At 40.2% G+C, this 26,431-nt stretch overlaps 1 protein-coding gene across 2 annotated transcripts in view; it reads right to left on the bottom strand.

Annotated features, from left to right (window-relative positions):
• DTD1 (D-aminoacyl-tRNA deacylase 1) overlaps window positions 1-26,431 on the bottom strand; it is a 101,841-nt gene that overhangs the window by 15,276 nt on the left and 60,134 nt on the right. The gene's annotated exons all lie outside the window — the stretch shown is intronic.

The raw sequence follows: 26,431 nt of genomic DNA, 5'->3' as shown, positions 1-26,431 counted from the left end.
TGACAACTTCTGTGCCAAATTCTAGCATTAGGCAATTTAACAGTACATGACAGATCTGAAATCCTAAAACTGGAATTCTTATAATGGAAAGCTTGACAGAACGTTAAGACAGGAGGTTTCATCAACACTGAAATGTCTACCATTATGTCAGTTGTAGAGTCATGTCATGTCACTTTTAAAAATCAGTTTTGCCTTTAATAAAAACACTCTGAAACAAGCTGGCATATCAAGTGAAAGAAAGCGCAGAGTCAAATAAAGTAAAAATCTTAAATGAACCAAACTGTACCATGGAATCTCTTTGGATAGTAATTCCATGCTCTAATAATAAGAATATAGCAGTAGGGATATACTATCGATCACATGACCAGGATGGTGACAGTGACTGTGAAATGCAGAGAGATTAGAGAGGCTATAAAAAACTCAATAATAATGGGGGATTTTAGCTATCCCCATATTGACTGGGTACATGCCACCTGAGGACGGGATGCAGAGACAAAGTTTCTTGATACCTTAAATAACTGCTTCTTGGAGCAGCTCGTTCTGGAACCCAAGAGGAGAGGCAATTCTTGATTTAGTCCTATGTGCAGCACAGGATCTGGTCCAAGAGGTGAATATAGCAGAACCGCTTGATAATAGTGACCATAAGAATGAAATTTAACATCCCTGGGAGCGGGGAGACACAAAAGCAGCACACTACAGTAGCATTTAATTTCAGAGAGGGGAACTACACAAAAGTAATGCACATTGGAAAACATAATCCCAACTATACATATAAAATGATGGGGTCTAAATTAGCTGTTACCACTCAAGAAAGAGATCTTGGAGTCCTTGTGGGTAGTTCTCTGAAAACATCCACTCAACGTGCAGCCGCAATCAAAAAAGCAAACAGAATGTTGGGAATCATTAAAAAAGGGATAGATAAGAAGACAAAAATATATTGCCTCTATATAACTCCATGGTACGCCCAACATCTTGAATACTGCGTGCAGATCTGGTCGTCCCATTTCAAAAAAGACATATTGGGATTGGAAAAGGTTCAGAAAAGGGCAACAAAAATGATTCAGGGTACAGAACGGCTTCCGTATGAGGAAAGATTAATAAGACTAACCAATTTATTTGAGCATAAGCTTTCGTGAGCTACAGCTCACTTCATCAGATGCATACTGTGGAAAATACAGAAGATGTTCTTATACATACAAACCATGAAAAAATGGGTGTTTACCACTACAAAAGGTTTTCTCTCCCCCCACCCCACTCTCCTGCTGGTAATAGCTTATCTAAAGTGATCACTCTCCTTACAATGTGTATGATAATCAAGGTGGACCATTTCCAGCACAAATCCAGGGTTTAACAAGAACGTCTGGGGGGGAGGGGTAGGAAAAAACAAGGGGAAATAGGTTACCTTGCATAATGACTTAGCCACTCCCAGTCCCTATTCAAGCCTAAGTTAATTGTATCCAATTTGCAAATGAATTCCAATTCAACAGTCTCTCGCTGGAGTCTGGTTTTGAAGTTTTTCTGTTGTAATATCGCAACTTTCATGTCTGTAATCGCGTGACCAGAGAGATTGAAGTGTTCTCTGACTGGTTTATGAATGTTATAATTCTTGACATCTGATTTGTGTCCATTTATTCTTTTACGTAGAGACTGTCCAGTTTGACCAATGTACATCGCATTGCTGGCACATGATGGCATATATCACATTGGTGGATGTGCAGGTGAACGAGCCTCTGATAGTGTGGCTGATGTTATTAGGCCCTGTGATGGTGTCCCCTGAATAGATATGTGGGCACAGTTGGCAACGGGCTTTGTTGCAAGGATAGGTTCCTGGGTTAGTGGTTCTGTTGTGTGGTATGTGATTGCTGGTGAGTATTCGCTTCAGGTTGGGGGGCTGTCTGTAGGTAAGGACTGGTCTGTCTCCCAAGATTTGTGAGAGTGTTGGGTCATCCTTCAGGATAGGTTGTAGATCCTTAATAATGCGTTGGAGGGGGTTTAGTTGGGGGCTGAAGGTGATGGCTAGTGGGTTTGTGTGTGTGGAAAGGCGGGGGGGGAACCTGGATTTGTGCTGGAAATGGCCCACTTTGATAATCATACACATTGTAAGGAGAGTGATCACTTTAGATAAGCTATTACCAACAGGAGAGTGGGTTTGTGGGGGGAGAGAAAACCTTTTGTAGTGGTAAACACCCATTTTTTCATGGTTTGTATGTATAAGAACATCTGTATTTTCCACAGTATGCATCCGATGAAGTGAGCTGTAGCTCACGAAAGCTTATGCTCAAATAAATTGGTTAGTCTCTAAGGTGCCACAAGTACTCCTTTTCTTTTTGCGAATACAGACTAACACGGCTGTTACTTTGAAACCTGTCATTAATAAGACTGGGATTTTTCAGCTTGGAAAAGAGATGACTAAGGAGGAGATATGGCAGAGGTCTTTAAAATCATGACTAGTGTGGAGAAAGTAAATAAGGAAGTGTTATTTACTCCTTCTCATAATACAAGAACTAGGGGTCACCAAATGAAATTAATAGGCAGCAGATTTAAAATAAACAAAAGTATTTCTTCACACAATGCACAGTCAATCTGTGGAACGCTTTACCAGAGGATATTTTGAAGGCCAAGACTATAACAAGTCTTTTTTGTTGAAGAATTTTTTGCTGAAGAATTCTCACTTTTAGGTCTCTAATCGAGTGACCAGAGAGACTGAAGTGTTCTCTGACTGGTTTTTGAATGTTATAATTTTTGACATCTGATTTGTGTCCATTTATTCTTTCACGTAGAGACTGTCCAGTTTGACCAATGTACATGGCAGAGGGGCATTGCTGGCACATGATGGCATATATCACATTGGTGGATGTACAGGTGAACGAGCCTCTGAGAGTGTGGCTGACGTTATTAGGCCCTGTGATGGTGTCCCCTGAATAGATATGTGGGCACAATTGGCAACGGGCTTTGTTGCAAGGATCGGTTCCTGGGTTAGTGGTTCTGTTGTGTGGTGTGTGGTTGCTGGTGAGTATTCGCTTCAGGTTGGGGGGCTGTCTGTAGGTAAGGACTGGTCTGTCTCCCAAGATTTGTGAGAGTGTTGGGTCATCCTTCAGGATAGGTTGTAGAGTCTTGATGATGCGTTGGAAAGGTTTTAGTTGGGGGCTGAAGGTGATGGCTAGTGGCGTTCTGTTATTTTCTTTGTTGGGCCTGTCCTGTAGTAGGTGACTTCTGGGTACTCTTCTGGCTCTGTCAATCTGTTTCTTCACTTCAGCAGGTGGGTACTGTAGTTGTAAGAATGCTTGATAGAGATCTCGTAGGTGTTTGTCTCTGTCTGAGGGGTTGGAGCAAATGCAGCTGTATCGCAGAGCTTGGCTGTAGAGAATGGATCATGTGGTGTGATCTGGGTGAAAGCTGGAGGCATGTAGGTAGGAATAGCAGTCAGTAGGTTTCCGGTATAGGGTGGTGTTTATGTGACCATTGCTTATTAGCACCATAGTGTGCAGGAAGTGGACCTCTTGTGTGGACTGGTCCAGGCTGAGGTTGATGGGTGGGAAGGAAACTGTTGAAATTGTGGTGGAATTCCTCAAGGGCTTCTTTGTCATGGGTCCAGATGATGAAGATGTCATCAGTGTAGCGCAAGTAGAGTAGGGGCATTAGGGGACGAGAGCTGAGGAAGCGTTGTTCTAAGTCAGCCATAAAAATGTTGGCATACTGTGAGGCCATGCGCGTACCCATAGCAGTGCTGCTGATTTGAAGGTATACATTGTCCCCAAATGTGAAATAGTTATGGGTGAGGACAAAGTCACAAAGTTCAGCCACCAGGTTTGCCGTGACATTATCGGGGATACTGTTCCTGATGGCCTGTAGTCCATCTTTGTGTGGAATGTTGGTGTAGAGGGCTTCTACATCCATAGTGGCCAGGATGGTGTTTTCAGGAAGATCACCGATGGATTGTAGTTTCCTCAGGAAGTCAGTGGTGTCTCGAAGATAGCTGGGAGTGCTGGTAGCGTAGGGCCTGAGGAGGGAGTCTACATAGCCAGACAATCCTGCTGTCAGGGTGCCAATGCCTGAGATGATGGGGCATCCAGGATTTCCAGGTTTATGGATCTTGGGTAGCAGATAGAATACCCCAGGTCGGGGTTCCAACAAGAACCAGTCCAACAGACTCCAACAAGAGACTGCTGAATTGGAATTAATTTGCAAACTGGATACAATTAACTTAGGCTTGAATAGAGACTGGGAGTGGATGGGTCATTACACAAAGTAAAACTATTTCCCCGTGTTTATTTCCCCCCACCCCACTGTTCCTCAGATGTTCTTGTCAACTGCTGGAAATGGCCCACCTTGATTATCACTACAAAAGGTTTTTTCCCCCCCTTCCCCCCCACTCTCCTGCTGGTATTAGCTCATCTTAAGTGATCACTCTCCTTACAGTGTGTATGGTAACACCCATTGTTTCATGTTCTCTGTGTATATAAATCTCCCCACTGTATTTTCCACTGAATGCATCCGATGAAGTGAGCTGTAGCTCATGAAAGCTTATGCTTAAATAAATTGGTTAGTCTCTAAGATGCCACAAGTCCTCCTTTTCTTTTTGCAAATACCAACTAACACGGCTGCTGCTCTGAAACCTGACATTTAGGGTGGTTCTTATTTGCCTTTTGGCATTGGAGTCTTTCACATTCACGTTTTTAAGCTTTCCACTGCAGCCACGAGGGAGATATTTTTTATTTATTTATTAGTATTTTTTAATGAAAGCTGAGAGTCTCATGGAACGGTATGACTGGAACAGATCCTTCAGAGAAATACCAGATATCCTGAGACTCGTGATTCAAATCGTATGAGTTAGCAAGCACTGGCACTGGAGAAAACAGCAACTGTTAGTGCCAGGGCAGAGGGCTGTGGCTGTTTTTCACATGTGCAATACGCTGTGCGATGGGCTTTATATACCGAGACTGGGGAAGCAGCACAATTAGCTGATCCTGAGAAAAAGCAACGGTTAGGGGATCCTGCCCATACAGCAGAAGAATGGCATCTGCTTTTTGCCTCCGGCAACGTAAATGTCCAAATATACACAGATTACATTTGGGATGCCAAAACGTTATTATGCAAAATTAAAAATAAGCCAGCTTTCTCCTGCATTGCTGTAAACCAAGAGCACACAATTTTTATGAAGGGATTTAGATAAGGCACATTTCTAATGAAAAGGGGAAAAAATTATAATTGGATAATGTGGTATTATGGTATCATTCTTAACAGTTATGCAAAGCTGCACAAAGATAAAACAGCTGTCAGATAAACTTCATGATTAGTGCTGAAAAGCCCTTGCATTTTGCTTTAAATTCTACTGCTATTACAAGATGCAAAACAAACTGATGCCACAAACCAAAACCCCACAAAACTTTGTGAATAAAAGAAAGATAGTCTGTCTTTCTCAAATCCTTTATCAGAGAAGCAAAGGAACATGAATTCCACTTCTATTTAACCTTCAGCTCTGATAGATTTTCACAAATAAAATTTGTAAAACAAATGGATTTTAACAAAAAATGGCCAGTCAAAGTGTTTCTCTTGAATCCTGACCAGATTAGGAAGGATTAAGTGGGCAACAGCTTGAACTTTCAACTCTGCAAACCTGTGCAAATCCAACTTCTGGTATTAACCGAAATGAGTTTAGTAGCAAAGGCTGCCTTTGCTCAATTCCTAGTGAACATATTCCACTACTTCTAATTCCTCAATATTAATCACTGTAAGATGAAAAGTATGCAACTGGTATGAATCTTCCACAGGAAGTGCATTACTTCTTGCTAGTACAAGGAGTGGTCCCACCAGGACAGGTTATGGATTACTGCCCAATCCTGACAAAAAGTTAATGATTGACGTCAAAGAGACTACTCATGTGAATGAAGTTACCCACAAACTTCTGTCTTTGCAGGACCAGTCACTATATGAGGTGTTGAGTTAAGAATACTTCCTACACATTGTAAGCTTTCCAACAATGTTTCAGAGATGTTTGTAGATAAAGTTTATTGAACAGCGGGAAAAAAGTCCCCAAAACAAAATAAAACAAAAATGCTTCAAAGTTTTGTTAATAGCACCTTCTGATAGTTAGGGGTATGTATTCTTAAGAATAAGTTGAGGGCTTTTGTGTGTCCAGACCATTGCAAGTCTTAACAGATTTCTTCTAGTTACTTGTATTAGAGGAAACTCTACAAAACACATTGTCTTCATAATCAATCTAGAAGAAAAAAAACTAGACAACTCATCTAAAAGTAAGAAACCTTGCAAATTAAACAAACCTCATTATTCGTTATTTGTATTTCGTTAACACCTAGGAGCTCCAATCATGGACCCAGACCCCAACACCGTGTTAGGTGCTGTATCAACACAGAATAAAAAGAGAATCCATTAGATCATTGTTTGTTATGCTTTAAAATAATTTACAGAAGGACAAGATGGCTGAGGGGATTAGCAACAGGATATACAGCTTTTCACTTAGTGATGAGAATCCGGACCACGTCAGTAGTAACCAAAAATAATTACCTGATGTCTGTCTAGAAATCTGTTATATAAGATCAGTGTACAGGGCTATCAGTACAGTTACCAGTGTCCACACTGTGAAAAAGCACCACCAAAATTAGCATTAACTGACAATGCTCAGAGCAGTCTTGCCAGACAAGTGAGAATGGGCACTGGCACTGAAATGCACTCCAATCCCGCAAGACAATCCCATCAGGTGCCTTGAACTACACTCCAACCCTGAAAGACGGGCTCGCCAGGTCAGATTTCAGCCACATTGGCAGAGCAGTGTGAGGAAGCTTGCATCGCTACTGCTCATGTTGTTCTTGTTCTGTAGAGAGTAAACTTAAGTCTTCAAGTTTGTCAATCCAGCACCTTTGACAGGGACTAAATTCCCACACAAAAGCAGAAGTGTGTTTTGTTGCATTTCTTTAAAGAAAAGGAGCTACTTTACACAATTCAACTTGGTTTTTTTCATTGAGCAAGTTTTACATCTACGCACAAATGAAAGACGACAAGCACTGGATAGCAACAGGCAAAGCAAAGTCTCATCTAAATGGGCTAACCTCATCCCTGCTGTCAACAGAGTTACATCCAAATTTGGCCCAAAATTCAGACAGGAGCTTGCTTAAAGTCTTGTTCATTGAAGTATATTTTTCATTAGAACAGATCAGTTTTATGTGGCAAGCAAAAATATTACATAAAAGTGAAAGACATCAATTTTATGGTTAATAATGGATCAAGACTTTTTCTATATGATGCATATTGCCTGCTCCTTTTCTTGGGACAATAGCATGCTCCTGAAGCAAGGTCTTGGCTAGCTAATTATCTTCATTTCTGAGACAAACCTGTTAATCAGAGAAGGATAATTTTTTTAGTCATTTCCAAACAAAACCATATTAACTGGTCTCAGCAACAAGCAAGCAATGACAAGGAGATACAGTCCAGGGCTGACTGGACTTACATTTGAAGTTCAGCTACAAGAAAGTTCCTTATCTACACGACGAAAATTAAACCCTGTAATTCATCATGGTTACAGCTCCACCACATGACATACCATATATAGGGCTCAGATATTTTTACCACATCCTTTGACCCTGCTCAGAGCAGGTCTAGCTGACACAGAAGTAAACATGTCAATGTAATTGTACCGGTGGTAGCAACAGCAGGAAATTTTAAGAAAAAGTGTCTAGGGTAGAAAAGGTCCAAAGAGACAAGCGTCATTTCTTTTTCAAACGTTATCTTGCTCTCATGCAGAGGAACTTGCAAGTCAAATGCCTCAGCCTCAAATATTAAAATATTTAAATTAATGTTTTAAGGCTGGAAATCTCTCTTTCATATAGTCTCTAAGTGAATAGGTCTATGCTTTGTTAAGATATGCTTTTTTTATCTTGCTTAATTCATATATTTCTTTCTAATGTAAATTTCAATTCCTTTGGGTTTCCATGTGAAGAACTGAATACTTGCTTTACAAAACACGGAAGTCAAATAGGAGGGCTAGATTTTCTATGATTATTAGAAGATTTCTTTAACGTTTCTTCCAAAATTTATTTACGTAGCTCTACTTTTGATCAATTCATTTTTCTTTTCTTCTCTTTTTGTCTTTTTAAGTTAATGATAATAAAATGAAGTTAGCACTTTTGTCTTTGAGGGATGAATGTTCGCCCTTCTGTCTTTCACAAGTGTAACTTTATGAAGCAGTTCTTCGGGATTTTCCTGCAGTTCTTCTAGGTTTGAGGAATAACTGCATATGTATGCAATGTATTGATCAATCAATCAACTATATTTGTACACAGTCAGTTTTATAACATGTCAAACAGTTGGTTCAACTTTCAGAGTTTCATCCTCCTCTGATTAAATATGGATTAAAACATTTGCAAGACATCGCCATCTACTGGCTATGAAGGGAATGCAATCCAGAAATCTACCAGCCATACATGTCACTAGGTACTTCTCAGACCAACAGGAATGAAGGGTGTTCTCCCATGCCTTTGACAGGCCTCCACAAACCTGAGTAAACCCCTATCAAAGATGCTCTACAACTGAACCCAGCCAGGTTGTTGTAGTTTCACTTCTCCTACAGCCTGTGGTATTCACTGTACATTATCCTCCCGCCCAAAATGGTCCAGCCATTCAATCAGGAAACAGAAACAATTCCACTTGACTATGGTGACCAATCATACCACAGGTAACAAACAGCAAATACACTGAAGAGTGTGCAAGTATCCACCCAAACTATCCAACAAATAGTTATAGACAACAAATACATTCTCAGAAATCAGCACTGGTTTGAAAATGTTTTGCAAACAGAAAAAAATATTATGAGCCCAGTGAATAATACTGGCAACAAATAATTCAGCTAACTTTAGTACTAATATACAAATTAACACAACATTATGCACAGGATATGAAATATTAATCCATGGAAAAGGATGAGGTCCAACAAGAACCCTACATAACATTCACTTATTATTGAAATGAATGAAAAAAATTGTTGCAATACAGTGTTGCACTGTTAAATAACTCATCTATCAAGCATTTGATTTTATAGAATGCTAAAAAGCTGAAGAGCATGGCCACATTTCCAGTTTGAGCCCATGTACTCTTTAAAGGAAAGTTTCTTTTTTCTATGACTCTCTGAAATGTCCCATTACCTAACATTTCAGGAGCTGTTCTTGTGTCTAGTGAAGAGGCTCAAATGTGAATGGGAGGGATTATTCTATTGATTAAGGTTGTCATTATACTGTTAAGAAAAATACGATCCTTTTTAAATATTTCAGTTGTTTTAAATACCATCCTTGTTGAGCGGCCAAGAACAATCAAAATCCCAGCCCAAAGAAATTAAGTTTAAATGACTTACCTCTCACACAAACTTCTGATCAAACAAGGTCCTAATCCCAGTTGCACCGACTGACCAAAATGTCTGACTGTAAACTGAGTATGAAAACAGGGGCCAAAAATTTTTTTTTAAAATGAACCCTTAAGTAAGGCTCCTGAATAAAAGTTTGCCTGATTTTTCATAACTGCTGAGCACCTTCAGCTTCTGCTGATTTCAGGGGGAGCTGAGAGTGGCTCACCATTTTTGGAAAAAAAATCAGGCCAAACTTCTTGAGGATCTCATCTTTAGGCACCCACTTTCAAAACTCATGGCCTGGACTTCCATTTCAGTTTGTCACTGACATGCAAAAGAAATTAATGTTCTCACCTGCCCAGCTTCTTTGTTTCTCTGGCTCTATTCTGCCAGCAATGTACCTATGCTGCAACGGGGAAAGAATGTATCTATGGCTTAAAAATCAATAAATAAATTCTGAATTATTTTCTTGTCAGCCAATAATCTGGAAGCTATATCTTTTGACATGGTGTTTTAGTTTTTTCTTAATGTATTGTGGTAATTTTTTTTCACGGGGATGGGCCATCTTGTCCATTTCACATGTTATTGGATTCAAAGTAAAAGGTTCCAGAAATGAACATTTACCACAATAATCAACTACAGCAGCTGGGTTTATCATTCCTGAATGCATTTTAACAAAGATGCCAAGTCAAGAACTGGCTATTGCCGTGGTATTTTTCATTATTTTTAAAATATATGTTCCATTTCTCACTCATAATCACAAGTTTGGAAGCTTGATACTGAAAACTATTTCCCCTACAGCATGTTTCCCCTTCACTACATCTGTGGTACTGTCTGGTCGTAAGAAGAGTTGTAACTACTGGATTGAACTAACTGAATAGTTCACACACACACAAAGCATGGGGTTCGTGTTTTAAAAGAAAAGGTCACGAAACTAAAACCTTGCTCCTGCAAAACCTTCTGCATACCATTAACTTTATCCACATGAGTAGTGCCAGTGATCACACGAGTGAAGTGAGGCAAAGCCCGTGCAAAAGCATTTTTAGGAACCAGGTCTACAGTAGGTTCCTTAGACAGGAACAAACAATAGGCCAGCGCAGTTTATTTTAGCATGGAAAGCTTCACTTAAGATCATCTAGTCCGAGTTCCTGCCTAACACAGGCCACAGAACTACACCCAGCGATGCTTGGATCAAGCCCATAACTTCTGCCCCTTTCAGAGAGACATCCCATCCTGATTTAGAGACTTCAGATAATAGAGAATCCACCACATCCCTTGGTAAGCTCTTCTAGCAGTCAACGGCCCTCACATAAAATTTTGGTCTAGCTTCAGCTTCCAGCCATTATATCTTTTTGTGCCTTTGACTGCTAGGTATAAGAGCCCTCTAGTATCAGAAATCGTCTCCCCATGAAGGTACTTATAGACTGTGCAGGGTTATATTCTGGGAGATTGACAACATTAACCCCTGGGCCCCAGCTCCTCCCTCCACCTTTGGGGAGTCTTGAATCCTCCATGGTGCTTGGAGGGAGCAGTTTGCATCCGATGAAGTGAGCTGTAGCTCACGAAAGCTTATGCTCAAATAAATTGGTTAGTCTCTAAGGTGCCACAAGTCCTCCTTTTCTTTTTGCGAATACAGACTAACACGGCTGTTACTCTGAAACATAACAGGACTGGAATTGTACCACCTGCAGGGGCTGGCGCAATAGAGAGGAAGGCTTCTTGGGACCTCCTTCCTTGCACACCTACAGAAGGTCAAACCAGCCTGGCACTTGGCAAGTTTTTCCAACATTTAGACTAATAGTGTAATGTGCTAGATTGTGAATTAGTTGCCCGAAGGCAAGACATTTGAAAACAGACTGGACAAAGTACTAACAAATACTGTAAGTAGCAATACTGCATTGGCAGCAAATGGACTAAATAACCCAAAGGATTTAACTTTTACGATTGTACAAACCAAACCCGCTGAAAGAGTTCCCATCCTTTGAGTTACCCCACTCTCCTCCCTCTGCTACTCCTCTCCCTTACCACACTGTCTATTGGACATGGAAAATTCTCTCTTCTCACACACACAGGTTGAACTGCACTCAACTGAGGCTGATTTTTGAAGCCCAATTCCATTCAAAATGACTCTCTCACACACACATAATATTACACACATGAAAATGTGAATGAGAAATTTTTTTAGATGTAGTTGCCTCTAGATTTCCCTGGGAAAGGTTATTATTACCATGGAAATTTAGAGGCACCTACAATTTAAAAAAAAAAAAATGTAAAAGGGACGCGGTGTTTGTTGACTGTGAGAGGATCAAGAGATCTTCCCCTACAGACAAAAATGAAGTTAAAGCACTAAGAATTTTAAGAGCCCTCAGTGCCTAGCTGCTGTGCAAAACACAAAGTCACCCCAAGGAACGAGAAAAAAAAAAAAGCTTTATGTAGTATGGCTTACTTAAATTAAGCATAAACCTGAGACAACTAAAGGGGAATGCTGTAAATAGGGCAGAATACAACTCACGGAATATACAGAATGGTTTTAATACTGTTCACAAAACCATATGCAAACATGAAAATGGAGGGTAAGCTTTCCATAAGTTATATAAGCTCTCTGAACAATATAATTATAAGCAGAGCTGGTGGTGATGGCTAACACTTTCCATGATAAACCCCACTTTCAATCATTGATAACCTGCCAAACCTTAACTCTTCAGACTGGAGTCTTCCTTTCTCACTGTCTCAAGGTGATTTTCTTTTCTTTTTTTACGTTTCAACAAATGGCTCAGACATTTTCCTAATGCAGATAGGGGGAAAAATAAGTATTTTTGCCAGTGTTAAAAAATGTTTCCAGTTATTTCTTTGAAGGGCTCTAGCACTTCCATATCTTTAAAAAGGAACTCAAAATTTGGGTGATACTCCTGAGGTCAGCACCACACCTTTTGCTGTTTAAAGAATGTTAATATTGCTAAATCAACAATTCCTAAATTCGGAAGTGTCAGAATTAGGGGTGCCTATCCAATCTTAATTCAGCCCGCCTGTGCGTATGAATTGATATTGCCTTTAATCACATGACCATGCACTATTTGTTCCAATTTGTTCTACAGGATCCCAGCCTCAGTGTATGGGATGGACAGCAAATGAGTCCAAAGGCAATGAGGAGACGAAAAATGTTCTCTTGTTGTTATGGCACTGGCCTGGGACCCAGGATAGCTGAACTCTACCTCTGGCTTTGCCACAGACTCTATGTGATGTTAGGGGAGGCTATTATAACGCACACAAACAAGAGGGCCCAATTAAGGCTGCATAAAGAAAAACTTTAGCATGGCCATTCCTAGCATTAGAGTGCTTGATTCTGCAATCTTTGGGAGGGTTAATGGAGTTTTCTTGTATATAAAATAAAATAGACCACAAGCTGAGAGAAACCTGATTTTAAAAAACAGATCATACTTTAAATTTCCAAAATTGTTTGAACAGAGGAGAAAAGCACTTTTGACACCTCATTCTTGAAAATCCAAGTTCCATTTTGAAAACATTTCACACAGAATGTGGCTAGAGTATGTTGTACTTTTATACGTCCCTTGAACAATGAACTGTGAAAAGCAGTTAGTACAAATATGCTGAAATTGCGCATCATTTTAAAACACTAACCTAGAAATCTGAATGAACAGACTTCCAGCAATACCTTCCAGTGCTTTCCTGCTAAACAGGCCTGCTATAAATAATCCTGTTTCATCAATAATAAATTATGAATGTACTCAACAGGGTTTGTAAAATAGATGTCGATTCTGAACCATTCAATAAAAATGAACCTTCCATAAACAGCAGATTTACTCAACAAGCTAAAAAGCCATAAATTGCTGGTTGATCAATCAATCATGCATTCACAGTGAAGGCTGCCATAAATAGTGTTGCAGCCTGGAAATACTTTTTTAGTATTATTATTTCTGTCATCTTTGTATTACTGGTTTTATTTTATCAGTTTCTGTGCTTTGCAGAAAAAATCATGCTTCATCACCTCTACTAAAAAACCACCCATAGGAAAATTAAATCTCTGTTTTGACATGGCTGATCTAAGCAGTTGCATAATGTGAGTATATATAGAAATTACATCCCAATGTTTAGATCAGAGTACAGAAGTAACAGATATTTAAAAAAAAAAGAGAGATATCCCATGAAACTGTGGGTGGTTTTATATATGATATCTAGAAGGAAGTAAATCAGTTTACTGTATGTACATGGTTAACATTACTCTTATGCTATTTACATAACAAGCAAAAAAGATTTAAAAATGAGACTGGAAAATGGGAGTAAAATGGTGATTTGTCCATTTGTGATACTTTGCCAGTCAACTAACTAAGAGCTGAAATCTGTGCAATCACTTGGCACCCGTCCAATGGAAATCAGAGGGTGCCCCCTCCAATGAACCCTGAAACTAGTGTATATAAAATGGAGGTTACCATGCGCTCAGGGGAGTTGACTGAACCCAACACAAGAAGCTGCAGAATCCTAAATGTAAATAATGCCATGACCAACCATGTGGAAAGGAGTCTCTCCCGTCCCTGGGTTAAGAGGATAAGAAGTGGTGGTGAGATTTCATCTCAAAGGTTGTATTTCCTCTTCTGTTCTTTGATATAAATAACTATAGGTTATCTTGCGGAGTCTGCACTCTCTGGTGAGACCTCAAGTAACCATATTTTAGATTTTTACTCCTTTATAAATCCAAGCAAATTGGTCTGAGAGAGACTGAAAGGAACGGTTTTAAGCAATTTCTTTTAACATTCTCAACTTGTCCCTCTTGGATTAATCTAGTCAAAGAGAAATAACCACACTCTTCACAGTGCCTTAAAGACAAGTGCACCATTGGAAGTCTGATAAATGTGGTTTTTTTTTTAGAATTGTTGATCATAAATAAATGTAATAAGAAATCCTGGTAATTTGCATTGTTGTTTGATAGAACTACTGACCCTCAACTCTAGTCTGTGATAATTGCTTGCAGGACTGTATTCTGTGCATAATAATACACAACACTGATTACGTGTATATTTGAGCGGGGAAAAGTTGATTATATATTAATGTGGTTCTGGCAAAAATAAATAAATTGTGGTTGGTTAAGTATAAGCAAGTGTCCTGATTTGAGACATACTGTTCAAGTTAAAAGCTGAACGTAAGAACAGCCATACTGAGTCATACCAATGGTCCATCCAGACCAGTATCCTGTCTTCTGACAGTGGCCGGTGCCAGATACTTCAGAGGGAATGAACAAAACAGAGCGCTTTATCAAGTGATCCATTCTCTTTCATCCAAGTAGGCTGTACTGCCACCTGGCCGAGAGGAGAACAGAAGGCTGGTGACAGTTTAAAGCTGTCGGTCGAGCTGCCCACTGGATGACCTCTGTGGGCTGGAGCACGTGCGAAAGGGACTAGGAGTTGGTAACAATGTTGTAGTGATGGAAGGCTACACTGGATAATGGTTGGTGAGAGACCTTGTCAAAGGCTTTCTGAAAATCTAAATACACTATATCTACTCTTCATATTATTTTTTGGCCTGCTTAATTACACTTTTACACTTGACTGGCTAGAGTTTATGCTCCTTTCTATTTTCCTCAGTAGGATTTGACTTGACCAGAAAAAACCCAGCATTAAACTAGTACACTAATGCTCCCTGGACTCAATAAAAGAGGTTATCCTATTGGAATCTAATGTTTTGGCAAATTTAGTTTGTTAGATTTCAGCTTTAAAATCTAACTGGCGCCATAGCAAATTCATAAACTGACCACCTTTCAAGCTTAAAGGGGTGAAGCACTCTGCACCAGCCAGCAGACCTAGGCCAGTATGCATGTGTGGGGAAATGCACTCTGCACCCTCTAAAAGGGAAGGAGAAGCAGCCACTGTTCTGGGTGCTTCCCATAGGACCCCCTGTGATTGACTCGGGGCACAATGCCTCTACGAGCTGCAGCTGGTGTTTTGCAACTTTGAACCCTCCCCTACCAGAGCACTGTATTTTAAAAATATAATCCAGCCATAACTGTTTTATGCTACTTTCCTTAATTTTAACTAGGGCTGTCAATTAATCGCAGTTAACTCACGTGATTAACTCCAAAAAATTAATGGGGACTAAAAAAATTAATGGCGATGAATTGCAGTTTTAATCACACTGTTAAACAATAGACTATCAATTGAAAATTATTAAATATTTTGGATGCTTTTCTACATTTTCATATATATTGTATTCTGTGTTGTAATTCAAATCAAAGTGTATATTATTTTTATTACAAATATTTGCACTGTAAAAATGATAAACAAAGAAACAGTATTTTTCAATTCACCTCATACAAGTACTATAGTCCAATCTCTTTGTAATGAAAGTTCAACTTACAAATGTAGATTTATTTTTACATAACTGCACTCAAAAACAAAACAATGTAAAACTTCAGAGCCTACAAGTCCACTCAGTCCTTCTTGTTCCGCCAATGGCTAAAACAAGCGAGTTTGTTTACATTCACATGAGATAATCCTACCCTCTTCTTATTTACAACATCACCAGAAAGTGAGAACAGGCATTTGCATGGCACTTTTGTAGCTGACATTGCAAGGTATTTACGTCCCATGTTTATTAAACATTCGTATGCCCCTTCAGGCTTCCGCCACCATTCCAGAGGACATGCTTCCATGCTGATGATGCTCATTAAAAAAATAATATGTTAATTAAATTTGTGCCTGAACTCCTTGGGGGAGAATTGTATGTCCCCTGCTCTGTTTTACCCGCATTCTGCCATATATTTCATGTTATAGCAGTCTCGGATGATGACCCAGCATGTGTTGTTCATTTTAAGAACACTTTCACTGCAGATATGACAAAATGCAAAGAAGGTACCAATGTGAGATTTCTAAAGATAGCTGTAGAACTCGACCCAAAGTTTAAGAATCTGAAGTGCCATCCAAAATCTGAGAGGGATGAGGCATGGAGCTTGTTTTCAGAAGTCTTAAAAGAGCAACACTCCAATATGGAAACTACAGAACCCGAACTACCAAAAAAGAAAATCAACCTTCTGCTGGTGGCATCTGACTCAGATAATGAAAATGAACATGGGTCAGTCCGCAATGCTTTGGACTGTTGTCGAGCAGAACCCATCATCAGCATGGATGCATGTCCCCTGAAATGGTGGTTGAATCATGAATGGACATATGACTCTTTGGTGCAGCTGGCATGTAAATATCTTGCAACGCCAGCTACAACAGTGCCATGAGAATGCTTGTTCTCCCTTTCAGGTGACATTGTAAACAAGAAGCGGGCAGCATTATCTCCTGCAAATGTAAACAAACTTGTTTGTCTGAGTGATTGGATGAACAAGAAGTAGGACTGAGTGGACTTGCAGGCTCTAAAATTTTACATTGTTTTATTTTTGAATGCAAGTTTTTTGTACATAATTCTACATTTGTAAGTTCAACTTTCATGATAAAGAGATTGCACTACACTACTTGTATTAGGTGAATTGAAAAATACTATTTATTTTATTTTTTTACAGTGCAAACACTTGTAATCAAAAATAAATATAAAGTGAGCACTGTACACTTTGTATTCTGTGTTGTAATTGAAATCAATATATTTGAAAATGTAGAAAACATCCAACAATATTTAAATAAATGGTATTCTATTATTGTTTAACAATGCGATTAATCACGGTTAATTTTTTTAATCACTTGAAAGCCCTAATTTTAACTCTTTGTTACTGTAAAATGGACGTTCCGGGTCATGCTCATACCTTAACTAGTATTGCTCATTTTTTAAAAGTGAATGGAAAATAATTTGAAGATGTATAATAGGTAGATAATTATACATTTCTGCCACAAGCTGACATTTTTCTCTGTAATGTAGAATTGTAATTACATATTGTTTTTTTAAATCTGCAGGCAATTAATCTGTTGCTGATTAGAAAAGTGATACCAGCACTCTTACTCTAGAGCCTGAAAAATAATAAAATGTTCACCAAGGTAATAAAAAGCAGATGATATATAACCACAAGGCATAATGGTCTATAACTTGTGTTTAATTATACTGTAACTTACCCTGAGGTATTTAATATGAATCATCCCAACACTATTTACTTTCTTTGCTCCTCCTTCAATTCTAAAATTCTAAGCCTGCTAGATTACAAAGTAAAAAGATTTTGTTCATGAGCATCATTACCAAATCCGAACAGATAAGTTTTATCTAATAAGCAGACTTGCAGAACAGTAGGTCCTGCACTCACTACTCGTTTGCCTGTTGCGCCTTTATAAAAAAAAAAAACCCACTGTCTATTAGCCTACTAGTTCTCCCCATCCTACAAAAATTAATGACACGCACCAAAAACACCCCACAGAACACCAGTCTCCATTGTGTCTTGGAGACAAAATACAAGATTACTTTGCAACAGTGCCATCCCTTTCACAAAGTATGACTCCTGAAAGTTGCAATAAACAGTCCTCTACCCCATAAAAAAGCCAATGACACAAACATGGCTCGGTATACAACAAGTGCCTGATCCCGTGCCATTGAATTCAGTGGGAGCTGACTTCAACAGGTACAGAATCATGCCCGAAGAACCACCAGGAACAAGCATTAAGTTATTTCAGTCACCAAGGAGTCAACTTATGAGAACTAAAGACAAAAAGTCACATTTTCACCTATCCGAACAACAGAGAGAGACTGCCAAACAGATTAGTCTCCATACTGAACACTGCAGTATTGCCAACCTCAAGTTCAACATCATGAGACTGGCTTAACAATCATGAGATTTTTTTTTAAATTGACTCTTTACTTGCCTTCTAGTTCCTGAGCCTCTGGGGTGCCCCCGTTTTATGTTTTCAAGCTTGTTGCCACAAAAACTAGAAACTTACTAGAAATTTACTTTGTTTTAATGAAAGCTGAGACTCTCATGAATTCTCCTGATTCTAACAGTTGGGTTTGAAGAATAACACCAATATCATGGGACTGGTTTCAGAACTGTATGTTCTAGAAGTAGCTTCATGTATGGATAACCCTAATCTTAACCTCAAATTGCTGGTTAAGGCAGATATACTACATAAACCAGCTGTTTCTCTGGTTCACAATATGCCAGATAAGGGATGCAATATCTGCACGTAGTAGCTTCTGTCCGTGATATATTCCTTTTGACATGCCAGCATTCAGCATGGAATGCAACAAAATGCAGCAGTCAGCATAGATGGAATTAGATTAAAAGTGTAATGAGAAAAAATAAGCAGTCCTCAGCTTTTTATTTATTATTATTTACTGCTTTCTTTATGGTTTAGTTTGAGGCAAGATTTTAAATACACACTAGGGGCTTGCCTTCACTGCACCGGTTTGCTCGAGTTGCTCCACTTGAGGGCTAGCCTCGCTCCGCAAGAGCAGAGTGAGGGGACAGCTACACAGCAAAAGCTGGGCATGGTGTAGCTACCAGTGCTGCCTTCAGTTCCAGCCTTGCTAACAACAGCAGGGAGGAGAGTGTAGCCCAGGCTTCAGTGCAGGCTAGCAGGGTCTGGGCCAGGCTTGTACGGAAGCCCACATTGCCCTGTCTTCCCTGCTCTGGTTACCCCCGCTAGCTGGATTCAGGCTACAGCTTTTGCAGCGTAGACATACCCTGAGAATCACCACACGTCCAAACACTCGAGCTGCACAGAGGGATTGGATTAGCAGCTGATGGGTGATTGCAACTTGAGCTGCTGCATCCACACTGCATTACTACCTTGAGCTTCAGTAGCACACTAGATCCAACCCATGCAGGCCCCCACGGGCCAGGTAGCTCAAGCTTAAAGCACCGCTTCACAATGGCATTACGGAAGCTTTGATGTCCAGGCTATACGGAAAAAACAAACAGGTGGCACGTACTGTAAAGAACAATCACCCACGACGCCAGACATTTTCACTCCTTTCTCTACTAGCTTTATTTGCGTTCATCTGTTTAGCCAGTTATTATCCGCTAATGGTGTACAGATTCCAGCTGGCATACATCTGCTGAGTTATGATAGAAACTCAAAATGCACCCTCTTCTGAGAAAATGTGAGCAAAGACAATATTTTTGTGAACAAGTTAAACGGTTAAGAATTAAAGTGCCAATATAGTTTTCATTTATGCAAGGGAGAAACTAAGGGTTGGTCTACACTGAAAAGTTACATCATCGTAGCTACGTCTCTGAGGGCTGTGAAAAATCCACACCCCAGAGAGACGTAGTTAGGCTGACCCAACTCCTGAAGTAGACAGCGTTAGGCCGACAGCAGAAATCTTCTGTTGACCTAGTTGCCGCTTCCCGGGGAGGTGGATGTCCTATAGTGATGGGAGAACCAGTCCTGTTGCTGTAATAAGCGTTTACACTGAAGCGCTACAGTGATGCACTCTGGCATGTTAAGCGTAGACATAGCCTTATGCATGGGAATAACGTTACACAACTAAGAGCAGGTCTACACTTAAAATGCTGCATCGGCGCTTAAGTGAAGACACTCCTACGCTGACAAGAGAAAGCTCTCCCGTCGGTGTACAGTAGAACCTCACAGGTACAAACACCAAAGTTACAAGCTGATCGGTCAACCACACACCTCATTTAGAACCGGAAGTACGCAATCAGGCGCAGCAGAGACACAAAAAAGAAAAACAAAGAAAGTACTGTACTGTGTTAAATGTAAACTACTAAAAAATAAAGGGAAAGTTTAAAAAAAAAAGATTGGACAAGGGAAGGAAACTGTGTCTGTGCTTATTTCATTTAAATTAAGATGGTTAAAAGCAGCATTTTTCTTCTGCATAGTAAAGTTTCAAAGCTGTATTAAGTCAGTGTTCAGTTGTAAAGTTTTGAAAAAACACCCACAATGTTCTGTTCAGAGTTATGAACAACCTCCATTCCCAAGGTGTTTACAACTCTGAGCTTCTACCGTAGTTAATCCACCTCCCCTAGAGGCGATAGCTATGTTGATGGGAGAAAATCTCCCACCAACATAGAGCTGCCTACACAGGGGATTAGGTCAGTAGAACTACATTGCTCAGGAGTGTGGATTTTTCACACCCCTGAGCGACACAGTTATACCGATATAGGTCTATAGTGTAGACCAGACCAAAGCAGTTGAATAATGACAACTAACGTTATGTACTTGGGTAAGTGCTTGAGAAACAGGGCAGAAGGTTGTATTAAACATTGCAGAAAAAATTATAGTCTTTTGACTACATATTATTTTACGCAGTGTTTTTCTTCTGAAGCAGCATATACCACCTAATAGTCCTTACAGAACCTAAGTCAAAGGTCAATTCATATGTTTTTCTTAGACCAGATTAGTTATTGATTTCTTCTGAGGCAGTTTATTTTACATTGCTGAAACCTCAGAATTATTATTTTTAAATAGGAAACTCCAACATTAAAAATAATAGAGAGACACACTTTCCGTACAAAGAAAAGGAGGACTTGTGGCACCTTAGAGACTAACCAATTTATCTGAGCATAAGCTTTCGTGAGCTACAGCTCACTTCATCAGATGCATGCAGTGGAAAATACAGTGGGGAGATTTTATATACACAGAGGACATGAAACAGTGGGTGTTACCATACACACTGTAACGAGAGTGATCAGGTAACGTGAGCTATTACCAGCAGGCAAGAAAAAAAACCTTTTGTAGTGATAATCAAGGTGGGCCATTTCCAGCAGTTGACAAGAACGTGTGAGGAACAGTGGGGAGGGAAATAAACATGTGGAAATCATTTTACTTTGTGTAATGACACATTTTCAATCACATGAATTTATTATCACTAACCCTCTGGCTCAGATTTCATAGAGCATACTGAGGCACTATACCAAAAACAGACACCAACCAATCTTAGCCTACGTAAAGGATTCTCAATGACATTTCCAAAACAATTGGATGCATTCTGGGTATACCACTTTCTGCTGACACCATTCAGTCATCTGTTTCATAAGGATGATAATGATTTATTGGAGTACGTATTTAAAAACAAAACGAAGTTAAAGAAAAGGGTACTATTGCTTCATTCTCCTCGTGTTCAAACATCAGAATCTCATTAACTAACTGTCATCTATGAAAAAACTAGAACAGAGTATTATCTGAATAAGCTATTACCAGCAGGACAGTGGGGTGGGAGGAGGTATTGTTTCATATTCTCTGTGTATATATAAAGTCTGCTGCAGTTTCCACGGTATGCATCCGATGAAGTGAGCTGTAGCTCACGAAAGCTCATGCTCAAATAAATTGGTTAGTCTCTAAGGTGCCACAAGTACTCCTTTTCTTTTTGCGAATACAGACTAACACGGCTGTTACTCTGAAACCTATCTGAATATTGTTTTTCCTCCATAAAGGAAGAGGAAAATGAGTCTTTTCCAGCAATTAATATATGTCTCACGTATATCAAATTCTAATTATTAGCCAGAGGTGTAATACTAATAAAGGCATTTAATTCAAACACTCCAGGCTGCCTTTACTGCTCCTGTTTGGCAGCTGTAAAATTATTTTGGGGGTGAGAGAGATAGGCTATTGGCATCTTCTACATCTTGCAAGTTAATCTCTTTAAATATAATGAGTTTAAAGTAGGCAAAAAACTCTCCCGCAAAAATGTATGAAGCTACTGAAGGTCAAAAGAATTAATAACTGGAAAGGATACAAGAAGTTTCACTTTTAATGAACATTAATGAGAGTAAAGACCGGAAAGCAAGAAAGAAAGCAAAAAAGTGCTATACTACAGGGAAGGGAGGGAAGGGTGGAGTCAATAATAGGACCCAAAATCTTGCACTTAATATTTTCATTAGCAATCATGAAAGGTAGCAATTAAGCCATGAGCGAATTTCCCCACCACACTAAAAAGAGAGTGGCAGTAAATACACAGGAAGACAGAAGTAAACTGCAAATAATGTGGCAGACCAGTAGACTGTACACCAAAAGGTAAGATTTGTTATTAACAAATGTACAGGCATATGGCTAAGGAGAGGAAATAAACAGCACAACAGTAAAAAGAAGGCATCTACCTGAAGAGGTGAATGTCTGGAAAAGACCTGATAGGATCATGGGGTCATTTTAGCAACAACGTAAATAAGTCTGTCCACTTTTACATCTAACTACATATTGCCCGGTGACACCATTAGCAAGATTTTGGATAAATCTAAAATATCCCAGTACTCATGAGTGTTACTGAATATATTTAAGCAGCAGGGCAAGTTTTATCATTGACTTCAATAGGATCTGACTTATGCCAACGACGAGTGCTTTTGACAATCCCACTCAACGTGTTTTAATCCAACGGCTTTCAACAATTCAGTAACACTCAAGTTACTGTTATGTGCAAAATTTCTTTCAGACTCAGCGATCAAGTGCCAGTGTACAAAGAATGCAGTAACATAAACTACTAGGCCAGAAAAATCTAGCCCTCGTACGCCCCAATTCTCATTCACACTAAGGGTATGTCTACACTACCCGACGGATCGGCAGGCAGTGATCAATCCAGCAAGAATCGATTTATCGCGTCCAGTCTAGCTGCGATAAATTGACCCCCGAGCGCTCTCTGGTCGACTCCTGTACTCCACAGCCGTGAGAGGTGCAGGCAGAGTCAACTTCATGTAACTGAAGTTGCGTAACTTAGATTGATCCCACCCCCTAATGTAGACCAGGGCTCAGATCCTTATGCCCCTCTGGAAGCATAAAAGAGTCTTAGAGTGAGTGTGAACGTAATTTAGGACACTTTACAGACCCTTTACACCGTCAAAGAACTGTAAGGAGCCTTAGCCCACTATAAACTTACACTGGTATATCTACGTCGGCCAGGGGTGTGAAAAATCCACCCCTAAACGATGCAGTTATACCGACCTCCCCCTCACCCCCCCCCCGGCGATGTGGACAGCGCTGTGTCAATGGAATGCATCTCCCACTGACACAGCTACAGCCTCTCGTGGAGGTGGATTAACTCCTGCAACGGGAGACGCTCTCCTTTCGGTGTAGTGGTATCTTCCCTGAAGCATTACAGCGGCGCAGCTGCACCGGTGAATCTGTGCCACTGCAGAGTTTGAAGTGCAGACCTGCCTTTAGCTTTTCTTTTCAATAATCAGACCAATAGGGCTGGAGTTGTTTGATTTGGCCTAGCATGAAATCATAGTCTCCAAGGAAACAGAATTAGATTGCCTTGAGGTGGGAATGGATTCCCTATACCATGATCTGTTTGATACCTATAGAGTGATAATCATCTATATACAGTACTTAGGGCTGGTCTGAACAAAGTTATTCCATCGCAAACTGGGGTGTAAATCTACAGCGTTCCAGTACACATACACTAACTATCCATGTGGACCCTGAGGCTGCACACTACAAGTTCCCCAGTGTGTTTTGTGTACTGCTGTTTCTGGAAACTGAGCCCCTTTTTGAATGGGAATTATCAACTAGCCACTGGTGTGGGGTCTGGATCATAGGACTACCTCCACATATTAAACTAACAGAACCATCAGAGCTACACCTCTTTTCATAGAGGACTTTCTGTTAGATAGAGGATCTGATGTTGTGTTTTATTTTCTCCCTCTTGGGTGGGAAGGAGAACAGTTTTCTTAGAGGTATATTGAATCACATTTCCAAATACTCATCATCTGAATCGGAATTTAAGGGGAAATAGCTGGGTCTTGTTTGCCACGTGATCCAATTCTCAAGTGCCTTGCTTCTTGTGTATTCCCATCTGCTGAATTTGAGTGTAAAGCGGGTGTCCAACTACCATTTCTGATCTGATAACATTTTACAAAGTGCAAAGCAGTGACGAATCAAGCCCCTGAACTCTGAAAAAGTCCAAGTAGTGACTGAACCGCTGACATCATTGCTTGTTTCAAAGCTGCATGGATTAACACCAATCATCTAGACCACAGCTGCCTATCAAGGCTGCTACCATGACTTGCATTGTATTCTGCAGCCTCCAGGAGCTGCTGATAGTCTGTGTGGCACTGCTTCGTATTGGAGATGACAGTACGCCAGGTAGTGCTGACTATGGGAATCTGAAGTAAGCACCAGATGCTAGTAATTTATGTGGACCTATGGAAACGAATGCAGACTTCACCAGCTTCAACCTGGGGTGCCTCTGTACCTGAAATCTAGTATAGCTTTTAGGAAATATAAAATAGAGTAAACATCTCAGCAGCTCTATTTGCAGAACTCGAATATTGTCCCTACAGAAAGGAGGTGAAACTATAAACAAACAAACATGCCAGTTCTCTTTTTTGATTGTTGCTAGACCAAGGGAGGCAAGGAAACTTCCTGTCTTGAAACAGACAGAACTGGGAGAAGTCTATCTAGTGCCATGCTGAAGCTACAGCCAGGCCTCCTTTGCCTGAGGTAATCTGCGTCCCAGAAGAGTAGAAGGCTCTCTACTGGAGGAGCTGGTAAGGCAATCTGCTGACAGTCAGAAGGACAAAGCAGAAGTATGTTACGCCTCCCAGAGCCACGGACAGAGCTGTTGAAAGGAAGAGTCCCCGTTTTTGGAGGTTTATACAGTTCTGCCACATTTACAGCCTAGGAACATTTTTAGTTCCAGCAGACTACACTGGAAACCTATTTACTTCAGTGTCTCCTTTCAGAACGGTTTCTAAACTGAACACTCCTCTCTCTGAATCCCAAGACTGGTCTTCAGCTCTCGGATAATAGCTCAGGGGTGCATGCAAAAAACAGGGAATTAATCTTCCTCAACTGCCTTTAAAAACCAGGGCACTTTTTGATGGGCCACTGAGGGAAGGGCATGAGCTGGGTCCTTTAAAAAAAGTAAGAGAGGAATACTACAGCAAGATCAGACAGGAGGAGAGAGACAAATTATTCAGCAAGCCCAGAGGCAGGAAGGCTTGCATCATATGGAGAATAGTCTAAATTCCTGTTGGCAGCATAGCAGGAAGTTTTTAGGCTCGCTAGTTTTGGAAGCCATACTTCTAGCCTGATAACTGCACGACAAAACCTAGTTTATTTTCTCACCTGTAGGCCCATGAACAGGTGAGAAAGCTTTAGATTTGTCTATCTGTCTCATTCTCCTTTTGGGTCCGTGGTTGTCTCCCCACACACTGTGCAGAATTCTTTTCAGTTGTTTGATTTTTCCTTATTTTCTTATCGGGGCTGCTTGCTGTGACTATCTGTGCGAGAGCCACAACAACAAGCAGAAAGGTCACAGAGGGAGAGGCGCCAATAGGGAGCATCAGAAAGACAGGTTGTCGGTAGCTGTTGCTGCCGGAGGCAATATGAAGAACTCATTCCATCATAACCGGTGAACAGAAGGAGCAGAGTTACGTTTATTTTAATGGCATGCATCCTTGGCCCTAACCTTTAAAGCAATTAATGGGTCACGTCCCAGAGATCACATCTCCATCTACCAACTGCCAGCACAGTTGCATGCCTCTGGGAGAACGCAGATCACAAAGCCCAGAATGAAGCTTGGGAGTGTTGGGAGCAGAGCATTCTAAGTTAGGGGCATCCAGCTACAGCATCAATTTCTAGAGAAGATTAGGTGAATCCAGTGCCTGATCACCTTTCGAAAATGCCACAAAACCTTCCAAGGTGATAAAGCTTTTCCAATATAACCAGAACATTCACAACATCAACCACCTTTCTTTTACCCTTTGCCCCCTCCCCAGCACAAAAACCAGACAAATAAACCTCTGTCTCAGGCAGAACTTTCTGGAACCCCACACGCCTCTCCCGCCAATCTATTTTAGGTGGAAGCCTTGAGATACTACATTAATGTGAAACCCTAAGAAAAGTTCATACTTAGTTTGACCACTGTTGGGTTTTAGTTCAATTTTCCTACTCGGCATTGATCTTTGAGACCGGAACATAAAACCTCCCAGTCTGGACTACTGTCGCAGATTGTGTAATTTTTGGTCTAATACCTGTTTAAAGAAACCATTGAGGACCTGAACCTCATCTCATTTATGCCGATCTAATTGCATGGACTTCAGTAAAGTTACTCCTAATTTACACCAGTGTGTAGATGGGTCAGAATCATATCCTTAAGGTTTAACAGATTGCTAAGAAATGGCTCAAATATCTTATTGTGCCAGGCTAGGCTTGTTATCTAGCAGCAGATTACGCATTCCAGTGGCAAAGCCAA

This window comes from Lepidochelys olivacea, assembly GCF_965140295.1.
Source record: "Lepidochelys olivacea isolate rLepOli2 genome assembly, chromosome: 3".
Lineage (NCBI taxonomy): Eukaryota > Metazoa > Chordata > Testudines > Cheloniidae > Lepidochelys > Lepidochelys olivacea.
Note: the sequence above shows the minus strand (reverse complement) of the source record. Positions and strands in the feature narration are given on the sequence as shown.